General features: G+C 44.9%; 1 protein-coding gene across 1 annotated transcript in view; it reads right to left on the reverse strand.

The window, feature by feature from the left end:
* Positions 1-21,293, reverse strand: part of LOC115167986 (plexin-A2-like) — a 67,748-nt gene extending 46,455 nt beyond the window's left edge. Inside the window, exon 1 of the mRNA XM_029722801.1 lies at positions 20,593-21,293. The gene's annotated coding sequence lies outside the window, so the exon portion shown is untranslated. The remainder of the gene's footprint in view (positions 1-20,592) is intronic.
* Positions 21,294-21,856: the final 563 nt, after the last annotated feature.

The raw sequence follows: 21,856 nt of genomic DNA on the forward strand, positions 1-21,856 counted from the left end.
CCCAGACCAGACTAGTCATCTAGCCCCAGACCAGACTAGTCACCTAGCCCCAGACCAGACTAGTCATCTAGCCCCAGACCAGACTAGTCATCTAGCCCCAGACCAGACTAGTCACCTAGCCCCAGACCAGACTAGTCACCTAGCCCCAGACCAGACTAGTCACCTATCCCCAGACCAGACTAGTCACCTATCCCCAGACTTCTATATCATATGAACATGATTTATAGAGGAGGAAGCCCATGCATGGCATTATGCCAACTAACCCCAGTGACCTTCTCCTTTCTCCCCTCCTCCTCACCCTGCTGTGTGTTATGACTAGTCTGTTAACGACACATCCTATCCTCACTGTCTCTGGTTACTACAATACTCCACAGGTCAACACGCACACACACACACACACACACACACACACACACACACACACACACACACACACACACACACACACACACACACACACACACACACACACACACACACACACACACACACACAGTATGTTCAACATATTCAATATAGAACATAATGGTATTTCACAAAGACAAACAATGAACATGACAGTGCAGCTTTGGTAATCTATCAAAGACCAGTGTGTCAAGGTTTTCTTCCCAATCCTCTTCTTCCAGTGGATGCACTAGTTTTCCTCTCCTTGAAGTGCACTGCATGGTGGAAAATAGGACCTTAACTATTAGGCTATACAATATGGGTCATCATGATGTCTTATCAAAGTAAGGAGAACTGTAGAAACACATCAATGGAACATAGTGTACTTTCTAAAGATACATTTAAAAAACAGTGTTTGTGTTAGCTAATATAGTGAATAGTGATTAAATAGTTTCTTATTATGTTACGTAAGTTGCAGGGTATTATGGGTCTGATGGGGAAAATGCTCTCTGTCTGTCCCTCTCGCCTTCCTACACAGTTCCTCTCTGTTTAGTGCACTACTCTCTCCTGCTGGACCACTGTGATGCCACATTACGGCCTATCTACAGACCTATTACAGAGACACAGCCAGAGCCATTACATTACATTACCACTGCCTGCCTGTCTGAGACCCAGGGCAAAGCACCTGAAACAACCTGCCTGGCTCTGAAAGCACTGACCCTCTCTGTCACACTGTCACACGCACATGCACACAGACAGAGAAACACTCACACAAGGACGGACGCGCACACACACACACACACACACACAGCGAGAGACCGTACACGCACAATAAAGCTTCGTAATTTGATCAGAGGTGATAAAGCACCACAGAATCTAGTGTGTGGCTGGTTACTTAGAGGTAATAACGGCGCATGGGGCGAGGGAAGAGTCTGCATCAGTCACATAGGACATAGAGACAGAGCAGTGGAAAACACACACACACAAACACAGAATATCCTCCTTCAGCTGAAGCCCTTTAGTTTATAAACCACAGTGCAGGGCAGCTAGCGGGCTTGTCTCTTCTCCTCTGTACTGGACAGCACTGGACACGGCCGTGTCTTCATTCGCTTAAGAGGGTAGCCCAGACCAGCCATGTTTAGGTCTGCTGCTTCAGACTGGAGGCGGACACATTATCACAGGGAATTCACTTATTCATATCACACAGGAACGAGTCAGGGGAGGGGAGGGGGAGGGAGAGGGGAGCAGCCAGAAGGAACTTGACTGGGAAATAAATAAATGAAGGAAATTAGTGGGTTCGTTTAATGTGGGACTTAAGACAGAAGTAGGTCAAACGCACAGGGCAAAAAACAAACGGAGGCAGTGGGTTAACTAGCGTAGCTTAGCACATAATCTCATCAAACTGCCAAGTCCAAATCGACATGATGTGGAGCGTGGACTATCTGTAATTGTGGTTATCTATCCATGACAGGAATTCCTATAAAAAACACTGGTATTTCAGGCACACTGGAACGCTACATACAACTCCAAAAAATGCATTTGCTACAATAAAAAAAGCTCTTGGAGAGAATTCAATCGGCATTTGAACAGAAGTGCCACTTGGTTTGACCATAAATAATAGAAAAGAACAGTGACTGGACTTAGCCTAGCAGTAGTAACTAGCCAGCTTGTGGCGGTCAGTGGAGCTTCACCTGGATGAATGACCTCAGGACAGAGGTCCATGCTTCTGTGCTGCTGCTGGGGCAGGACTGGACTGGACTGGTCAGGGCTGGGCTGAGTGCTGAAGTGCACATTCATGCCTTCCTGTTCCGGCCTGTTCCGTGTGAACACCACACAGGATGGATGGCTGGCTGGTTGGTTGAATGGCTGGCTGGCTGAATGGCTGGCAGGGACAGGATGTAGCTCTCTTGCTCTGTCACTCTGCTACTTCCATATGCTTATCATAACAATAATCAGATCAGTTATTCTATTTTTTTTATTTTATTACAGTCTTACCGTGTAGAGGAAAACCTCAGTAAAATCTTCATAACATATGACTAGTCTGCAAATGGAGCAACATGGTGACCCCAATCATGGGGCCATGAAATTCCCACATGCACAGCATATCTCTGAACACATTCTTTACACATGTGATATTACAGTTCCCACCTGCACCTGAGTCGGATGGGGCTTGGATAAGGTGGTGGATATTACAGTCCCACCTGCAGAGTGGGGGGGGGGGGGGGGGGGGGGGGGGGGTAGGTAGGTAGTGGTGAGGAAAACAGTGGGGGAATGACAGTGTGACCTACAAAAGCCCAGTGATGAAAAATAGCATGTCGCCTGAACAGTAGCAAAGACCTGGCTGCGTTACTCATTTTGCTCTGAAGGTTGAGTGTAATACTGAGGCTCGGGAGCAGGAGAGAAGGGGTCTGAGCAATATTACACCCCCTTGAGATGAAACATGAACACTGGGAAATGGAACAGGACCCTGATGGGGTGATTCTCTGGTCCTGCAGCGAGTCAGAGACACATGGACACAGGGAGAGAATTAGACCAGTGTGTAAATCTCCCATTTCAGACATTTTTGAGGGGCCTTGAACACTGCAGTCCAGACTGCAGACCTGCAGACTATTGCAAGACCATGTTGTGTTCCCCCTCCACTCCTCCTCCTCTGTCTCCTTTCCTTTAGTCATTACACCTGCTGGAACTTTCTGCCAGGGCCAGGGCTCTCTCCCTTTGCTGAGGTCGAGCCAGTCAAACCTCCCTAAGCTAGTTAGAGGGTGGTGGAGGAGGACAGGGGCATCTAGAAGGACCCTACATGACAGGGTTTCCCTGGGTCTGTCTCAGAGGCTAGTCGAGAGGGGCCACACTATAGGTCCTTGAATCCTCCCCAGAAATACTGAAGGCTCAGTGTGTAAACCTTGGGCAATTGAGGAGCCCCTCCTAAAAGGCGAATCATTTTCTTTCTGGGGAGCTATATTTCTGGCTATGGTCACCTAGTGCAGAAACGTTATATAATTAAATGATGTCATCGTTGTAATCGAGTCTTCAGGGAGAAGAGAGGCATTGAAATTCCGAGCAGAGTCGTGTTAAATCCAGCGCAACATGTGAATGGCATAGTAATTCCTGGTAGGCTGAAGAGACCGAGCAGCACGCAATACAATCCACTGCTGCTTTACCTCATGTCAACTCTCTCTGCTGGCTCTGACCACACATACTGTAGAGATGGTGGTACAGCGGAGTGACTGGTGGGTCGATCACGTCTTCCTCTCTGAAGGGCATACTGAAGCAGTGAAATGAAGCCTTCTCGCAAAGGCAAACCATCCCCTCCTCATCCAACTGAGAGTTCTAGTAGCTTCAACCTCAGACACTAGCCTAAGACGCTGTGGTAGACGGGGGATATAATTAACATCACTTTATTGGTCAATTCCACACAAGGTCCAACCTAAATTTGACTTCCGCTTTTAACCCAACCCCTCCGAAAGAGACACACCTAGGTTTGGAAGAGATGCGGGGGGCTGCCACACTGGCCACTGTTGTTGTGGGGGGGGGGGGGGGTGAAGTTCCTTGCTCAAGGGCACAACGGCAGGCAACAGCATTTAGGATTTGATACCAGCAACCCTCCGGTTGCCAGCTCACTACCCGCCTGATTTTACCCGTTGGACCCGGGATTCGAACTGGCAACCCTTTGGTTGCTGGCAGCACAACCACCATAGTAGCTAGTAGCTAGAGAACAAGCTGCAGTACTTCCTCCAGTCCCCACATCTAATCTTTTGTTAGCGCCAGCAGAAGGAGAGAGGGAGGGGGAGGGACTTGCGGCTGGTATTGGCCATTACAGTAGAGTCTGGGCCAAACAAAACCATGCTGCTTGCCCTGCTACCCTGCTGCGCTGCTACCCTACACAGAATATCCAGCAGTTAAGCACAACATACAATCATACAACCACAGCAGAATACTGCAATAAAAGGAAAGAGAAGACGGCGATAAAAATCAATTTGTTTCTTACCCTGGAGAAATGGCAAGGAACGAAGAGAAAACCTCCCATTCAGCATTTAATCAGTAACACAAATATGAGCAGCCAGCCAGCCTAGTTGAGCAGCCAGCCAGCCTAGTTGAGCAGCCAGCAGAGCCAGACTAACATTCAGCACAACTCTAATTAGTAGTAGGGTGCTTCAGTCTGACTACTAGTCTAGTGAACGGAGAGGGTCTGGACTGAGTAGGGTCCGTGTCTGTCTCTGTCCAGTAGCCTACTGCCACCCCTATAATGGCTGCACTGTTGTGCCAAAGTGTGGCCCAATGTGCCGTGAGCATGGTACAAGATCTATCATGCCCTTGTAAGTCAAGACATCCCAGTATACTTCTAATACAACACATAATACACCTTCCCTCCCTACCTCCTCTCCCTCCCTCCACCCCGTACAGCTTCCTTCCTCTTCCTGTCTGACTCAATGTCACGAGGAACAATCCCAGATTCAGACCTAACAATCCCAGATCCCAGACCTCTCTCGGCCCTGCTCCGCTCCGGTCCCCCCCTCTCTGTTTCCTACCAGCCGTGTTTTTCCACAGGCTGCGGATGCTGTCTGTCATCGAGAGGTTGAATTAACTCACACAGAACTTCTCTGAGCCCAACTTAGCCTGTCCTGGTGCTACAGCTAGTCAGGTCCTGTAGGATAAACAGACTACTGACTCTAAAGGCCCGGTTGAAAGCCCTTTGGAAGTAGGGCTGGCCACTGACTTTTTTTGCACTATTGGTTAGTAAGTAAGCACTTCACTGTAAGGTTGTAAGCTTGTATACCTGTTGTATTCGGCGCACGTGACAAATTAACTTTGATTTGATTTGATTTGACTCCCCTCTCAAAGTCAAAATGGGTGAATAGACAAATGCACACAGAACTCCCAAGTACTTCAATGGCAAGCCATTTTCATTGTCACTCATACATTACACATGCAAGTGGGCTGTGCAATATGGCCAAAATATCATGGCAAGATATTTTTCTCATTTTTGACAGTATGACGGTATTTGACAGTAGTCCTATTTGTAGAACACTGAATACGACTGGTACTTGACCAATGGTTGCCACCCTAAATAACAAAATACTATAGTATACCATGGTATAAATACTATATTATTCACTGTTGTCACGTCCTGGCCAGTATAAGGTTAATTGTTTTGTAGTTTGGTCAGGACGTGGCAGAGGGTATTTGTTTTATGTGGTTCAGGGTGGTGTGTTTTGTTAAAAGGGTGTTTGATTTAGTAATTCCGGGTTTTGGTTTATGTTTAGGTATTTCTATGTGGAGTCTAGTGAGTGTATGTCTATGTTTGGTTAATTGGGGTTGGGACTCTCAGTTGAAGGCAGGTGTTGTCTATCTGCCTTTGATTGAGAGTCCCATATAGTAGGGTGTGTTTGTGTTTGGTATTTGTGGGTGATTGTTCTGTGTTGAGCCTTAGGCTTTGCCAGACTGTTTGTTGTTGTTGTTGTTGTTGTTGTTGTTGTTGTTGTTGTTGTTGTTCGTTCGTTAGTTCTCGTGTTTTGTTATTTTTGTATTCATTTTGAAAATAAATAATCATCAAGATGAGCATACACATACCTGCTGCGTTTTGGTCCTCCTTAACCGACGACAACCGTGACAACTGTAGTGTTTTTGGAGACTTTACTGTAGTATTCACTGTAGTTTTCACTTGAGAATACTGTCGTTTTTACAGTTAACTAAAGTATAAATACTGTAGTAAAATAAAAGTATAGTAAATCATGTTGTGTTTTTGGCAGATTGATGTATTCTGTAGTATTTAATGGAGTGTTTTTACAGACTTTAGTATTTATTGTAGTGTTTTTGCGGACTGTACTACACTGTAGTATTTACTGTAGTGTTTTTGCGGACATAGGAAATCTACTGCAAACATACTAAAAGAGCACATTTCCATAACCTGTAGATAGGTAGGACTGGAGTTTAAACTGATAGTGCAGAGCATTGTCTCCTTTGTATAACCTGTAGGGACCATAATATATGGTTTATACTTGCATGTAGGTTTCTCACTTATGGGTGGCACAAATTGTGATACGGGGAGGGGAATGGGTGGGGTATATGCAAATTGAATACTGTAAAATGTGCTGAAGGTTTTAGTAGTATTTTTGCTGACTGTAGTGTGTTTGCGGACATTACTCTAGTCATTTACTACAGTGTTTATTTGGCGGATAATACAGTAGTATGCTATTATTATTATTATATTAGTAGTATACTATAGTATAACGTTCTATAGTAAGTACTACATATGATTGAGGGATACTACAGTGAGTAGTATAGCATTCGACAGTATACTACAGTTTACTATAGAGTTCTATAGTAAGTACTGTAGTATTCTATAATAAAATGTAGTATTTTTTTATGTGGGCATTTGCATAGTTATTTGTTCAATTCCAGCATTCACTCCAATTTCTTCATTTCCTGTACTACTTTCATCATTAGGACTGGGGTCCGAACTGATAGTTATAGAAAGTCAAGTAAAAATCCAAACCGGTCCGTGAATGAATACCGGTATAGTTTTTTACGGTTTACCACCCATCCCTGGGTAATCTAACTTCCTCTTGTTCTAACACAGCTGCCTGATGCCAGTCTGTTACATCCCATCTGGAAGCTGTTGAAGGTTAATGGGGATTGGTTTGTCAATCACACCAGCTTGCTAACACCCTCACAAACATCACTAAATACCTCTATTCAGTCGGTTGCAATACAGAAGGGGACATTATATTGAAGAACGGAGCACATGATTGCAAACTTTACGCTAATAAGCCAACCCTGTCCCTCCTTCCTGTCCCTGGGTTCAGAGCAACCTATGGCTGGCAGCGTCAGGGTTGTGTAAAGAGAAAGTGGTCTATTTACCTTGACGCAGTGTTACATGTAAAACCTGCCTCAGGCGTTGAAGCCAGACTGCATTTAGAGTATTTCACAACTGGAGCCATTCAAGCTGCTAGTCCTTTGTGCAGATAGAACAGATTAGCAGACACAGTCGCATACCGTGGTGGAAGAGCAAACAAAGAAACTGTATCCTTTATCAGTCCCTTCAACGGTTGTGGAGACGGGCTGCCGGGCTGCCGGGCTGCCACAGGATTGAAAGGCGTGGGGTTTGCTGTGTGGTGAAGAGGCATGCCTGTGTCTGTGTGGTGTGTGAGTGAGTGCGTGTGTGTGTGTGCTTTAAACCTATTCACACAGTGATTTACACACTGGCCAACCGACAGCCTCTCCCCTTTAACTTGTGCAGTACAAAGTCTCTACACTGAGTGTACAAAACATTATGAACACCTGCTCTTTCTATGACATAGACTGACCAGGTGAATCCAGGTGGAAGCTCTGATCCCTTATTGATGTCAATTCGATCAGAGTAGATGAAGGAGAGGAGACAGGTTAAAGAAGGATTTTTAAGCCTTGAGACAATTAAGACATGGATTGTATATCTGCGCCATTCAAATGGTGAATGGGCAAGACAAAATATTTAAGTGCCTTTGAAAGGGGTATGGTAGTAGGTACCAGGTGCACTGTTTTGTGTCAAGAACTGCAACGCTGCTGGGTTTTTCACGCTCAACAGTTTCCCGTGTGTATCAAGAAAGGTCCAGCAACCAAAGGACATCAAGCCAACTTGACACAACTGTGGGAAGAATTTGACTCAACGTGGGCCAGCATCCCTGTGGAACGCTTTCGGCTCCTTGTAGAGTCCATGCCCTGACGAATTGAGCCTGTTCTAAAGGCAAAACCAGGGGGGTGCAACTCAACATTAGGAAGATGTTCCTTAATGTTTTGTATACTCAGTGTATTTAACAGAGGAGAACCAACACAGCGGTTTGGTTGCCAAATGACAGCCAACAGAAGAACGAATGCTGTCATCTGACAGCATCTTACAGCTACACAGACACGTCTGCTTCGACTGGCATCCCTCGACCTAACCCGCTCTTACTCACTTGTTCTCACTCCTGTACCCACGCAAACAGACAACAGAGATCAGAGGGAGGCAGCAGAAGGAGGGAGAAGAGAGGGAGGAGGAAGAGGAGAAAGAGGAGGAGAAAGAGGTGGAGGAGGACGAGGAGGAGAAAGAGGAGGCGGAGGAGGAGAAAGTAGAGGGGGGCTGAAGCTGTAAGCTGTTAATTGTCAGCTTTGAGAAGACGGAGCATAATTGTCTGCGCAAAAGAACACAGAGAATGAATGCTTAATTCTCTTGATCAGCAATGACACTGTCAAGCATACTGCATTTTGCTTAATAGAACAAACCCTCATCAATGATACATGGAACAATAGCAACACATGATTAATGAAAATAAAACATGAATCTTAGGACTTGAAAAACAGAAGATAGCAAACATTTACGTTCAATGTTGTGTTCATGTAAATTTGAATTATGATAATATCTCTAACGTAATTGGATGCAAATTAATCTCACCTATTCCCCTCTGTCAACACAATGTTTTAATGTTAAACAAATGGATAAATATAAAGCACTCTCATAAATGATCAGAGGTGGAAGTTTGTCTGCCTGTAGAGGCAGCGGCCAAAAAAGCATTAAAAATACAGTTCTTACAAGCTTCCCAAAGGTTTCAGTAATGAGATTTTTTTCTTCTGTCAAAACAGCAGCAGTACTTGGTCTCTCTCTTCTGGTGTATTAAACCAGATAGAGAACAAGAACGACCTGGCACACACCCCGTCCTCTGCAATACTAGGGCCCGTATTCATAAAGCGTCTCAGAGTAGGAGAGCTGATTCAGGATCAGGTCCGCCCTGTTCTTTTCATTTGAATCTAAAAGGCAAAACTGATCCTAGACCAGCACTCCTACTCCGAGATGCTTTAAGAACCCGTCAAAGATCCCATCCCCTCACCTTCTGTGTAGGGCTTTTTTAATCTAAATTACAATATTGACATGGGCAATATCCATATCGCAAGAGGCTACAATTCAAGTCTAATAAGGGTCCCCTGGGAAACTCTGACCAACACTTTGGTTCTTAACCTGTCACAACAACTTTTACTATACCTGTCTTTTTCACTAGTTATCATGCCAAACGATCTCAACCATAGAATCGGAATTTGAATGTCATGTCTATGATTCCAACAGTTCACCCAAGTGTAAAATCGCAGTCGCAATATTTGATTATTTGCCCATATAGTGCAGCCCTACTTCTGGGTGTCAGGCTTTAAATGGCATCAGGTCACAAATCCCAAACTGTTGCAGATTAAGACATGAAACATGAGCAGATAGATATTCATTCACGGCTTTCAAGTACAAACCTGCCCGTCCCCGCTCCTTCTCCTCTCCCTCCCTCCCTCCCGCCTTCTTTTTCTCCAGGCAGGCAGCTCTGCGCTTCAGAGCAGTCATATTTAATCAACATCTTCATGGACAACACAGAGGATCTCCTCTCCTCAGCCGCCAGTCTCGGCGCTGTCACACTACGCTCCACGCACCACGCAGGATAATTGTCTTAGATCCCCTAATTCTACCCGTCATTCACCTTAAATGCTACAGAAAAGAAACACTGTTGCTTGAACCACATTGCTGTTGATCAGTGAATTACCCATGATGTCACCATTTGATTATTTATTTTGCGCGCCGGTTGTAATTTAAGACCTAGGAGGCGCTTATGTTGGTAATAACTGTGTCTCTTTTCGCGCCTCGAACATGCAAGGCTGTCTGCACGGTGATGCGTCTGTCATGTCTCCCGTTTCACTGGTTGTGGCGCTTTTGTGGCAGTGCAGATGCTGCTTCATAGAGCTCATACAGACAGTTTCCCAGAGAGGAGGGAACGAGTGAGGGAGGTAAAAGGGGGAGTGGAAAAACCAAACTCAACTTCCAGCTGATGGATTCATCTTGATAAACGATCACGCTTGGAAAAACGGGAACAAATTGCTGCATTTTAAAAACGATAGTGTTTGTTTACTTTACAACCCAAATCACAATGGCCATTTGCTTGATATCATTTGATGCGTTGGCTGACAAGAACGGAGGAGAAAACAACATTCATTGTCGATTGTTCACCCTTCAATGCCTAACACATTTCCACACAGCTGGGGGTGAATTCCAAAGCCTTGTCCTGAAAGGTCAGAGGCAGATTAAAATCAATAACAACAGCTGCTAGAACAACATAAAATCAAACTTTCCGCTATACATTCGGCTATAAGTCAAGTCTACCATATTCCCACACGCCTCAACCTACTCATAATATAATGTAACAACCCACTGGGCACAGACGTCAATTCAACGTCTATTCCACATTGGTTCAACGTAGTTTCATTGAAATGGCGTGTGAACAACGTTGATTCAACCAGTGTGTGCCCAGTGGGAAGATGCCTTCTTAAAAAAGCCCTTTTCATCCAGTCTCTGGCTCCCACTGCCCTGCACATATACAGGTCACATGTGGGTCAGTCGTGTATTTATGCATCAACATTCTGTAGCTGGCCGCCCCGAGGAAGACTGAATTCATTTCCCTTGGCCTGAGCACTCTGAGGCCTCCTAGGCCAAAATAAAGAGTCTGGAGGCAGACAGAGGTACAGAAATATGAGGGAACAGGTCTTAGCCAAGTTCTTAACAACACATCCTTCAGACTGTTGTGGCATCACTCGGGTTCCCTAGTGGCACAGCAGTCCATGGCACTGCATCTCAGTGCAACAGGCATCACCACAGTCCCTGCTTCGAATCCAGGCCTTATCACATCTGGCTGTGATTGGGAGTCCCATTGGCGGCGCACAATTGGCCCAGCGTCGTCCGGGTTTAGCCGGGGTAGGCCGTCATTGTAAATAAGAATTTGTTCTTAACTGACTTGCCTAGTTAAATAAAGGTTAAATAAAAAAATGACCCAGTGTTTAAGGCTTAAGAATGGACCCTCCATATTTTTAAAGGAGGGTGTGCAATTGTCAGTGACTTGCCTGCCCTTATGTGATTGTCTGTCCAAAGCAGACTTTCACAGAAACCCGACATCCCAGGGAGAAGGGTAGCCCAGATAGGATGGGTTTCAGGGTTTTCAGTTTGAAGTTTCGAGGTCTTTCATCACTGCTTTGGTTGGATTTGTTATGGTCAGCATAGTGGAAAGAAAGTGTTTATTTGGAAGTGAGAGAGAAAAGAGGGAAGTTTTTTTGGAAAGGGAGGTTTCTGGCTTGAGGTATTCTGTTCGCTATCTCTTCCCCGGAATTCATTTTGGAGCCTTATCTCCTCTGGTTTTCTGAGCTGAAGGCAGAGGATGTGTTAAGGCGTCTCCGGCGGGGAAGAGGAGCTATCCACACAGATAAGGCCAGGGCTGACTTGAAAATTGTAACAAAGCTGACAGACAGCTTGGATGCAGGTGGCTACATGTCACGGGGCTCCAGAGATCCAGCCTTCCAGCACAACAGGACCATGCCAGGGTAACACACTACAGAATACTCATCCCCATAACACTCCTCCTCCCTTGCTATTCTGATTAAGAATTGTGCAAAATAATAAAATAATGCAAATCAGTGGAGGCTGGTGAAGGGAGAACAGCTGATATGGCACTGATGCAAATGCATAAACTGTATGAATTGTAAGCTACATTTCCAAGAGAGGAAGAATAAAGCTTAAGTCAATGTAGTGTGCAGCAGCAAATTACACATGGCTTTTTGAACTGAATGAAAAAGAGCTAATGGAGAGCAGTAATACACTGCTGCTTCAGGTTGTAATTGGTCTGCTTGTAATTGGACAGCCGTCAGAACAGTGAAGAGTAGAGACAAAGCTGCCGTTGGCTTAGAACTCCTTTCTCACAGCACATGAGCAGACTAGACAAGCCAAAGCAATGCCGCTCGTTGCCGCCACTGTGTGTGGTAACCATGGCGACAGTGGCAGGGACAGGCTAGGGCGTCCGTCCACATCACCAGGGGGCGTTGTTTACCCTATTTGCCCACTGTGCCCAGTGCCCACTCCGGAGCCCGCCCCACACCACACGGGCACGTACTGGTTGTGTCCCAAATGGCACCTTATTCCCTATATAGTGCACTGCTTTTGTCCAGAACCTATAGAGCCTGGTCAAAAGTAATGCACTACATAGGGAATAGGGTGCCACTTGGGATGCAACCACTGTCGTCTGTGTGCTACTGACAGCTGCCCATTGGCATATGTACTGTGCCCCCTCCCTCCCTGACTGCCTCTCACCCACTCTCTCCCTTTTGTTGCTCACTTATTGTCAACTTCCAAACTAAACAAAAAAGCACATCCTCCCATGACACGAGCTAATTGATTATTGATGCTTCCAGGCCGAAACTGACTTACATTCAACCCGGACTGAAAGGGAAAACGCAGAGACAGAGACAATGCATTCAGTGCTTTCATGAAACTGAAAAAGTCAAAAGCATTTGAATGTAAAGCTCAAGGTCTTTTTCCCCCTTTTTCTCCCTTTGATTGGGCTGTTGTGCCGCCTTGGGAACAGTCTCTCGGCACAACAAATAGCGGTGGCATGAGGTGGAGGAACAGCCTGAGCTTTTTGTTCAAGAAACACAAACAACCCAAATGTCAATTTCAGCCCCTTCTTGAATAATCAAAGCAACCCTCATAGCAAATGAGGTAGTGTTTGGCTTGCTACTGGATCTGACAGACTGACAGACTGCCTGTGACTTACAGCCACTGTGAAGTTAACCACCAAACAAACAGGCAGACGTTATTCTGGAGGTCCTGGTTCCATGATTGCTGTTCTTATCTCCGGCATTGGGGTAACTTTGTTACAGCAGGTAAAATATAGCATGGCTTGTGACAGGAGGGATCAGATAAACATTGAGATTGGGTCTGGGCAGAGACATGTGGAGATGGTGGGGAATGCCTAAAGAGCCTGGTCTGTGACTGAGGGATAGAGAGAGAGGGGGACTGATGTATTGAGTGTGGCGGACAGATTGAGGCACTAAAGAATGGCAGGGGAGAGAGATCCTGTCCCATGCAAATGTATCATGAAGGCAATTCCATTAACATCTTAATAAAGGCTGCCCGGGCCCTGGAGAGAGAGCTGGGCTCCTGGGTCTGGATTGACTGCCATAGGCCCAGCAGCACCTCACACATTGGAGGCTCTAAGTCGCTGTGGCCACTGCAGCAACAAGGGAACATTTCTCCAATGTTACGCCAATGTCGCTTTGTGAGGGCGTTACGCTTCCCAAAGGACTGACTTAAATGCAAACGCTCTACTCTAACATGCTCCACTAAATTACCTTTTTTTCTTTTCTCCCCTACTTTCATTTACTGTCCATTTCTCCATCTGTTGGATTCAGTAGTTGGACAAAAGGCTTTGTTTCAGCAAGCTGGCAGGCCTTTGGGACTGGGAGAGGAGAGGTGAGGGCATAGTGGGGTTCAGGATTAGCCTCAATGCCGTCAATAGGCAGGGGATGCATGGTGAGGTCTGGGCCCAGACCTCACCATTCATTATGATCGAATTGGCTAAACTGATCCTAAATCAGTACTCCTATTTGAAGACTATTTGTGGACACATTCTCCTGGCAGAAAAAGGGAGAACATTAATGGTTGTTCCTTATTTGGGCCTCTGCAGAGACAGAGACTGGCTGGAGCCTTCTTCTCAACTGCTCTGTCTGAGTCCAACCCTCCTACCCTCCAACACATCAACCTCTAGGGCTCTATCTATCTGAGTCCAACCCTCCTACCCTCCAACACATCAACCTCTAGGGCTCTATCTATCTGAGTCCAACCCTCCTACCCTCCAACACATCAACCTCTAGGGCTCTATCTATCTGAGTCCAACCCTCCTACCCTCCAACACATCAACCTCTAGGGCTCTATCTATCTGAGTCCAACCCTCCTACCCTCCAACACATCAACCTCTAGGGCTCTTTTCTCCGTTCAGTTTTTCCAGGTTTCCGTTTTCCCATTTTTTCAGGTTTTCTCTCTCAAAATACGAATCACTGATGCATTCTGTTCATGTCTTATGATAAACTTGGGCAAATTAATTCATTTTCAATAGATTTAGTTGATTCCATACTAAGTTCAATAAAAACAATTATTTTGTTGAATTCTGTTTTATTGTCTGAATTCCCGAGATTCCTTCCGCATTCTCGTTTTGCAGATATTATAAGGCCCTACAACTCCCACTGCAGTGCCACTGCCAGCAGCATTCTGACAGACATGGGGAAACAATCTCTCTCAACGCAATATCACACACACAGCAGCTAAGAAGCAAAACCACCCACCTCGGACTCACGGACTGAAGCAGCACTTTCAGTCTTTGGAGTGCACTGGCAGCGGCACTTCTGCATTCTTATGATGCATTTGAGGTTCTGTGAATCTATTGGAAAAAAGTAACGCAGATCCGGAGTATTGATTTTCACCTCCTGTGCTATGTGCTGATCATACCAGATCCAGATGCTATTTACCAATGTAGAGGCGGTGGCAGGGACAGGCTAGGGCGTCCGTCCAACGCTTCAGTAAGTCACTACAAGGCTACGCGGACACAACCACTTAACATGATGGAAACGACCACAGCATGACTTTCAGGGTAGCCCAGGCTATAGCGACATAAAAAGGCACTTTTCAAATGCATTACAAGGTAAGGTCTTACAAGGTAAAGTTACATTTGTTGAGATTGCACAGTAAATGGCCTTCCTTGATCAAACATTCAAACCACCAGTGCGCATTACAAATGTTGCGCTCTACCTTACATTAAGCTGTAACTTGGGTTGTATGCTTTCAGTACATACACCGACAAAAGAATAGCAAAAATGATCTTCATACTGAGTTGTGTATAATAGCTTAGTTCATTCTGTTCATATCTGTGACTAGGCTGATGGATGAGAAGAAACAGTGGAAACCTCCTGTCCCAAAGCAAGGCCGTGAAAAGCATCTGAACTCCCCCACGTTGACTCAACCCATCTGGAGCTGACTGCTGTCTACCCTCCACTCCTAAGTCCTCTGGGATCAAGATGGCCAGCAGAAGCTTAGCTACACTACATGACCAAAAGTATGTGGACAACCACTCGTCGAACATCTCATTCTAAAATCATGGGCATTAATATGGAGTTGCTTTGCAGCTATAACAGCCTCCACTCCTCTGGGAAGGCTTTCCACTAGACGTTGGAACACTGTCGCGGGGATTTGCTTCCATTCAGCCACAAGAGCATAAGTGACGTCGGGCACTGATGATGGGCGATTAGAACTGGCTCGCAGTTGGCGTTCCAACTCATCCCAAAGGTGTTTGATTGGTTGAGGTCGGGGCTCTGTGCAGGCCAGTCAAGTTCTTCCACACAGATCTCGACAAACCATTTCTGTACGGAACTCGCTTTGCGCACGGGGGCATTGTCATGCGGAAACAGGAAAGTGCCTTCCCCAAACTATTGCCACAGAGTTGGAAGCACAGAATCGTCTAGAAAGTCATTGTATGTTGTAGTGTTAAGATTTCCCTTCAATGGAACTAAGGGGCCTTGCCCAAATCATGAAAAGGAGGCCCCAGACCATTATTCCTCCTCCACCAAACTTGACAGTTGGCACTATGCATTGGGGCAGGTAGCGTTCACCTGGCATCCGCCAAACCCAGATTTGTCTGTCGGACTGCCAGATGGTGACACGTGATTCATCACTCCAGAAAATGAGTTTCCACTGCTCCAGATTCCAATGCCTGTGAGCTTTACTCCACTCCATCTGACGCTTGGCATTGCGCATGGTGAGCTTAGGCTTGTGTGCGGCTGCTTTGCCATGGAAACCCATTTAATGAATCTCCCGACAAATTTTTATTGTGCTGACGTTGCTTCCTGAGGCAGCTTGGAACTAGTTGGTAAATGTTGCAACCGAGGACAGACGATTTTTACCCACTGCGCTTTAGCACTTGGCGGTCCCATTCTGTGAACTTGTGTGGCCTACCACTTCTCGGCTGAGCCATTGTTTCTCCAAGACGTTTCCACTTCACAATAACAGCACTTACAGTTGAATGGGGCAGCTCTAGCAAGGCATACATTTGACGAACTGACTTGTTGGAAAGGTGGCATCCTATGTCGGTGCCACGTTGAAAGTCACTGAGTTCTTCAGTAAGGCCAGTCTACTGACAATGTTTGTCTATGGAGATTGCATGGCGGTGTGCTCGATTTTATACACCTGTCAGCAACGGGTGAGGCTGAAATAATGTACCTCTAAATAAGCTGTTGCTGAAGGTAATGCTTGAAGGAAGTGCATAGCTGGCAGATAATAAAACCCTGTTGTTTCCAAGCAGAGTTAGAGTTAGGGTTGGGAGGAACTGCAGGTCTGAAAGCTCAGGGAGCTGAGTGCTATGGCTGAGGAGCCAGTCTTGGAACAGCATGAGGAGAGAGGTACTTCTGCTTACCACCATACCGCAACCACTTTCCAACTAAACGTTCTCCCTGGCTACACCCCACTTGATCAATGTCACGGACGATTCAAATCTCTCTTATGTCAATCTTCACATGGATACACTCTCACTTTCTCTCTCTCTCACACCCACGCACACACACACCCACGTACACACAGGCACATAACATGGCCGACTGAGTGGAGTGTGTGTGGGTCAGAGAGATAGAGATCTCTGTTGTGACAGCTGGACAGTTGAGAGGTTCAGATAAATATCCCGGTGAGGGGGAGACCAATTGCTTTAAAACAAACAAACAGGGTGAGTAGCCTACACTCCAGCAGAGACGATGTGGAGACCTATATCTGCAAGGAACGAGTCAGTGAACACTCAGCAGCCAGCCCGCAAGGCATTGAGATGTGTGTGTAGGCAAGTGTGTGTATGTGTTTGTGTGTGTGTGTGGGGGCGGGGGGGGGAAGCCTGCTCTAGAATACCCAGCCGCTGAACGCGTTTGCACTGTTCACTCATTAAGAAATAGGTCAAGGATTCCGCCTGCATGCCTAGCAACTTGTCAAAAACTCTCAAGCTAAACAGGGGAGGGCGAGTCTGGCTGCCTGGGGGCGATGTGCGCTGCACGCTGGTTGCTGGTGACACAGCACGTACACAAAACACGGAGAAGACTGTCTTTGTATCTCGGTCACCACCCCTATCATACTCATTTAATAATAAAGTACAACGCACTAGAATGTGTATTAGGTTATGAAGTCCTGACTGCTGATGGCATCGGGGAAAGGCTTTGACCAGATCTTGCCCTGGAAAGAAACCTGTCTGCTTGATGGGCGCAGACGTCTAAAGAGCAGAGCTGGGACAATAAACCGAAAATTACCGCCGCCGACTATACCGACCACTTATCATGGGAATTTCGTTGACATGGTTCATTACGATAGGTAGCCTATACTAGAGAAATTTAAAGTTTGAAATAAAATAAATTGGCTAATATGGGTGATTGTTAATGGGACAATTTTAGCATTCTATCTAGTAGAAGTAGTTTAAAGGGTAATAAATAAAACTGTAGTTCAGATGAATGTTGTACATTTATCATTCAATTTATCGTTATCGTGTTAATTCAGTCAATTTAACGCAATATGTATTTTTATCAATTTCGCCCAGCTCTACTAAAGCGTCATCGTCGGGGTCGACAGGGGACGCTCTTGAGCCGTAGTGTCATCCTGACGAAGAGTCCCATCATCACGAGGAAGGAGACTTGTGGAAGGGGGTCCAGGGTTTACATTATCATCCAGCCCTACCCTTCATACAGTACGGGACGCTGCCTCAGTGGTCGGGAGCTTTTGAATAGAAAGAAGAAAATGACTACCAGTCATGTAAACGGAGCACTGTACTTAATCAACACAGCGTTCGCACTCAATGTCTGTACTAGTACACCAGCCAGCCCAACATAATACCAAATCAGTCCGTCCATTCGCTAAAATACCCAGCAGCCGCAGAATGCTTTCAGGGGGTCTAATGAGATGCATCATTTACCCTTCCTAAAATAAAGCTGTTGAGAGTTGAAAGAGGCGAACAACTCATCCTGAAGCACATCAGACCTCCCGATTACCCCGCAGGAAACGGTCATGTACTAAACTGACTGGCATAAGCAAATCAATAGGACTGAGATCAGCACTGTCACATAAATCCTTCCTGTTCTGACCAGCTTAATACAATCCAATCAAAATGCTGGAACACACGCTGAGAGAAAGGAGAAAGGGGAACGGGGCGATGGAGAGTGCTCATTTCGGATCCAGCCAGTTTGATGTGAAGGCATATTCTCTGACCTTTCTTTGTGTAGTTAACCTTATTGATTAAAGTGTGTGATGTTGAGGTTCTCAACAGCTCTGCTTGTCCACTCCTTCCTCTCTTCAAAGAGATTGCTTGAAAGTGCTACATTGAGCAGAATGGAAATGTAATTTACTGTGCTTCTTGTGTAGGTGGATTTTTAGAGTTCGTGTACAGTTGTGTAGCGAAAAGGGGATCAAGTCTGACTAAACGTGTGTCTTGAGAAAATAATCTAGTTATACGGTGAGTGTCCAACTGCCCAAACATACCGGTAATGTTATAACCACTCCAAACTATCAGTGCCTGTGTTTTCTCTTCAGATTGGAGTTAATTAGGTGAGTATAATCAGTGTGTGATAATCAGAGCAAGGCTGTGTGTAGTGGTTTGTTTGTCCAAGGCTGCAATTTCCATCCTGGTCGCCGTCTCTGGGGTCAAACGGATGTTATACTTTGAGAAGAATATTACAATAATGTCACGCTTTAGATATACAAAACCTGATTTTACCAAGAAGAAACTAGGTTTGATTGCATGGTCACAACAATTAATATGCTCTCCGTCAATTATGGGCAGATGCAAGTTATTCTCATGCAAATGTAAGGCCATTTTCTACTTAAGACAACATTTATTTTCCTTTAGAGTCACCCTTAGGAGCGCTTCCTGGATGCTGTGTGTGTGTGTGTGTGTGTGTGTGTGTGTGTGTGTGTGTGTGTGTGTGTGTGTGTGTGTGTGTGTGTGTGTGTGTGTGTGTGTGTGTGTGTGTGATGGAAATGTAAGATTTGTGAGTGCATCTGCTGTTCCAGAGCTTCGACAGATGAAAAGTCTAGAGTTGAGCAGGAATTCTAAATTATAGCCAGTTGGCAACAATGCATCTGAATTTAGCTGCTTTCAAAGCTTGGGGGTTAACGGCGGCTGTTATTCTGTCTTGCGGCATATACCACATTGTAATAGGAACGATAATAGGAATAGGAACCTAGCGTAAATCAAAAGCGTTATATAAAATTAGAAGAAGTATGAGGGATGGATGAGAGAGTAATCACTGTTGGAGAGTACATTTAACTGTTATTTCAATCCCCTCACCTGGGTAAGACCTGGGTAACGCAGTGAAAAACAGAAATGAGTTACATGCTGCAAAATAATCACATTTGTTCTCACATGTTGGATTGTAGATTATTACGAGGTAGAAGACTTCAAGCGCGCACTACATCACGCCTAATCTAAATCCACTGTAATGGGAATGGTTCTCTTCGCCCTACTCTTACCCCTAATATCGGGTTCACAGTCAAGGTCAGCATGGAGAGCTGATGCTAGCCTATCTGTCTGTTGATTACAAATATTGGAAGTAATTGAAAACTACTTCGGGATGATAGGCCGATAAAAATAACTCATCCCGATGACTAAATGATTAAATACCGCAGTTTAAATAAAGGTCTTATAATATCCAACCAGAACAATGCAATAGGAATAGCCGATGATAATATCGATATATCAAACTCAATCAAATTAGTTTTATGAGCTGATGACAGCTGCATTCTGATTAAAAGTTGATCGTGAGGTCATAGAATAGGTGGTAATTAAAACTCAACACCTGACTGAATGGTGCTGCGTAATTACGGGTTTACGCACGAGGCAATGAGTCTATAGCCTATGCGTAAATTTGTCTAAAAATTCATTGAAAAGTCACTGGTAGGCTACCATTGGAATAATAACTACACTGAAATTCCTTGTATGTTTGGGGTAGGCATTTTTTCTCACACCAAATGTTACCTTACCTATAGCCATAAAATGTAAATAGCCTTATTAACCTAATGTTCAACTAAATTCTCAACTACCACAAGAAGGGATATAAGGCTGGTTATTAGGCTACTTGTATATAGCTTAATATCCCACAAGTACCCTAATAAGCAGCCCCAACCCCCTTTTTGTGGTAGCTGAGAATTGAGCTGAGAATTCTCAGATATTCTTGTGGCGGACTAGAGTAGCTACTGTTAGTTATTAGGCAGAACAGTGTTAATTATGGCAAATGCACAAAATTGTGGTGTAGCCATCACCAGCTAACACATAGACATTTCAAACCAAACCGACACATTTTTTAAATGATAAACATAGGCTAATCGTTTTCACTCACCTTTCGGTTTCAATGGAAGCTCCTGGTGCTGTTTTCATTCTGATCACACAACCAGTAATGAATGGTCTTCTCTTCCTTTAGGTGATGGAGTATTGTCGCTACTTACATCCACGGGAAATGCTCCGAGTAGGCTACTACGATAAAGTCTACAACGGCGTTCCTCAATGATGCTCAATCAATTTAGAGATTTTAGCCTAGTTCCATTCACTCCCAATCCCTTGAAAATTTCGGATTGCCAATGTCGCCTCATTCATAGCCTAAAGATCCCCAAAAGCCGATGCAAGGTTTCACCGGGCTGATATTAGCTACGAACACAATAATTAATTTATGATGAACATTCAGTGCGCGCAACTTCGTTTGACCGTCTGTTTTTTTTTCTTCTCTCCAAATGGTCGATTACAACAGAATGCCTATATGATACGGCGAATTCCTTTAGTTCACAGGATAATGTCCTCTACTATGACAGCCGCTGTAGCCTGGCTTGTCATCGTCCGGTAGGCTTTCTTCGGTGTGGGTAGCAACCTTGCCGCACAAATTTACACAGGCACTCTCGCTTTCTCATAGGGCTGTGCTAGACTGGCATGAAAAACTGTGGCGCTTACCGAACCCGGGAAGCATACAGTACAGTCCCATATGCACACCACAGCGTTTAAACCCAGCCCCCCCTGTACACTTCGGCAACACGGGCTCATTTGCATGTTGCATGTGTTAACTGTTTCAGCGTGGTGCCTCCGAATGGCTTGGCCATATGTTCTGCTCAGTGTAATGTGCGACAATCAAATCAGCCTCCAGTGAATGTAAAAAGATAAGATAGATAACACAATAACGCCATTATCTTTTAGGATAAATTATTTCCCTTTCCTCTGATTTGATCTCCTGTATAGGCTATGGAAAATTGGATTGATTGCCAAGTAATAAGAATGCACAATAAAATGTTTTTAATCTTCAGAACTATTTTATAATAATTTATTTCAGATTTTTCAGTTACATTGGTCTAGCCTACCTTCATTGAACACGTTTTGAAGCTACATTTGATGTATTGAAACATAGTGAGTTGTATAAAACAGAATTTATATTATTAATATAATCTAAAAATATATATATATTATTAATATCAACGAAAATAATCCAAACACATAATACATCTGGCCAGTTCTAGTGCGCATTGTGACCTGAGAAGTGTCATCAATGAAGGCTACTTTCAGGGGAGATGCTGGTGCCAATTCTGTTAGAGTACTGCCACCTATGGGCATAACTACGGGGC

The sequence above is a fragment of the Salmo trutta genome, chromosome 30 (assembly GCF_901001165.1).
Source record: "Salmo trutta chromosome 30, fSalTru1.1, whole genome shotgun sequence".
NCBI lineage: Eukaryota > Metazoa > Chordata > Actinopteri > Salmoniformes > Salmonidae > Salmo > Salmo trutta.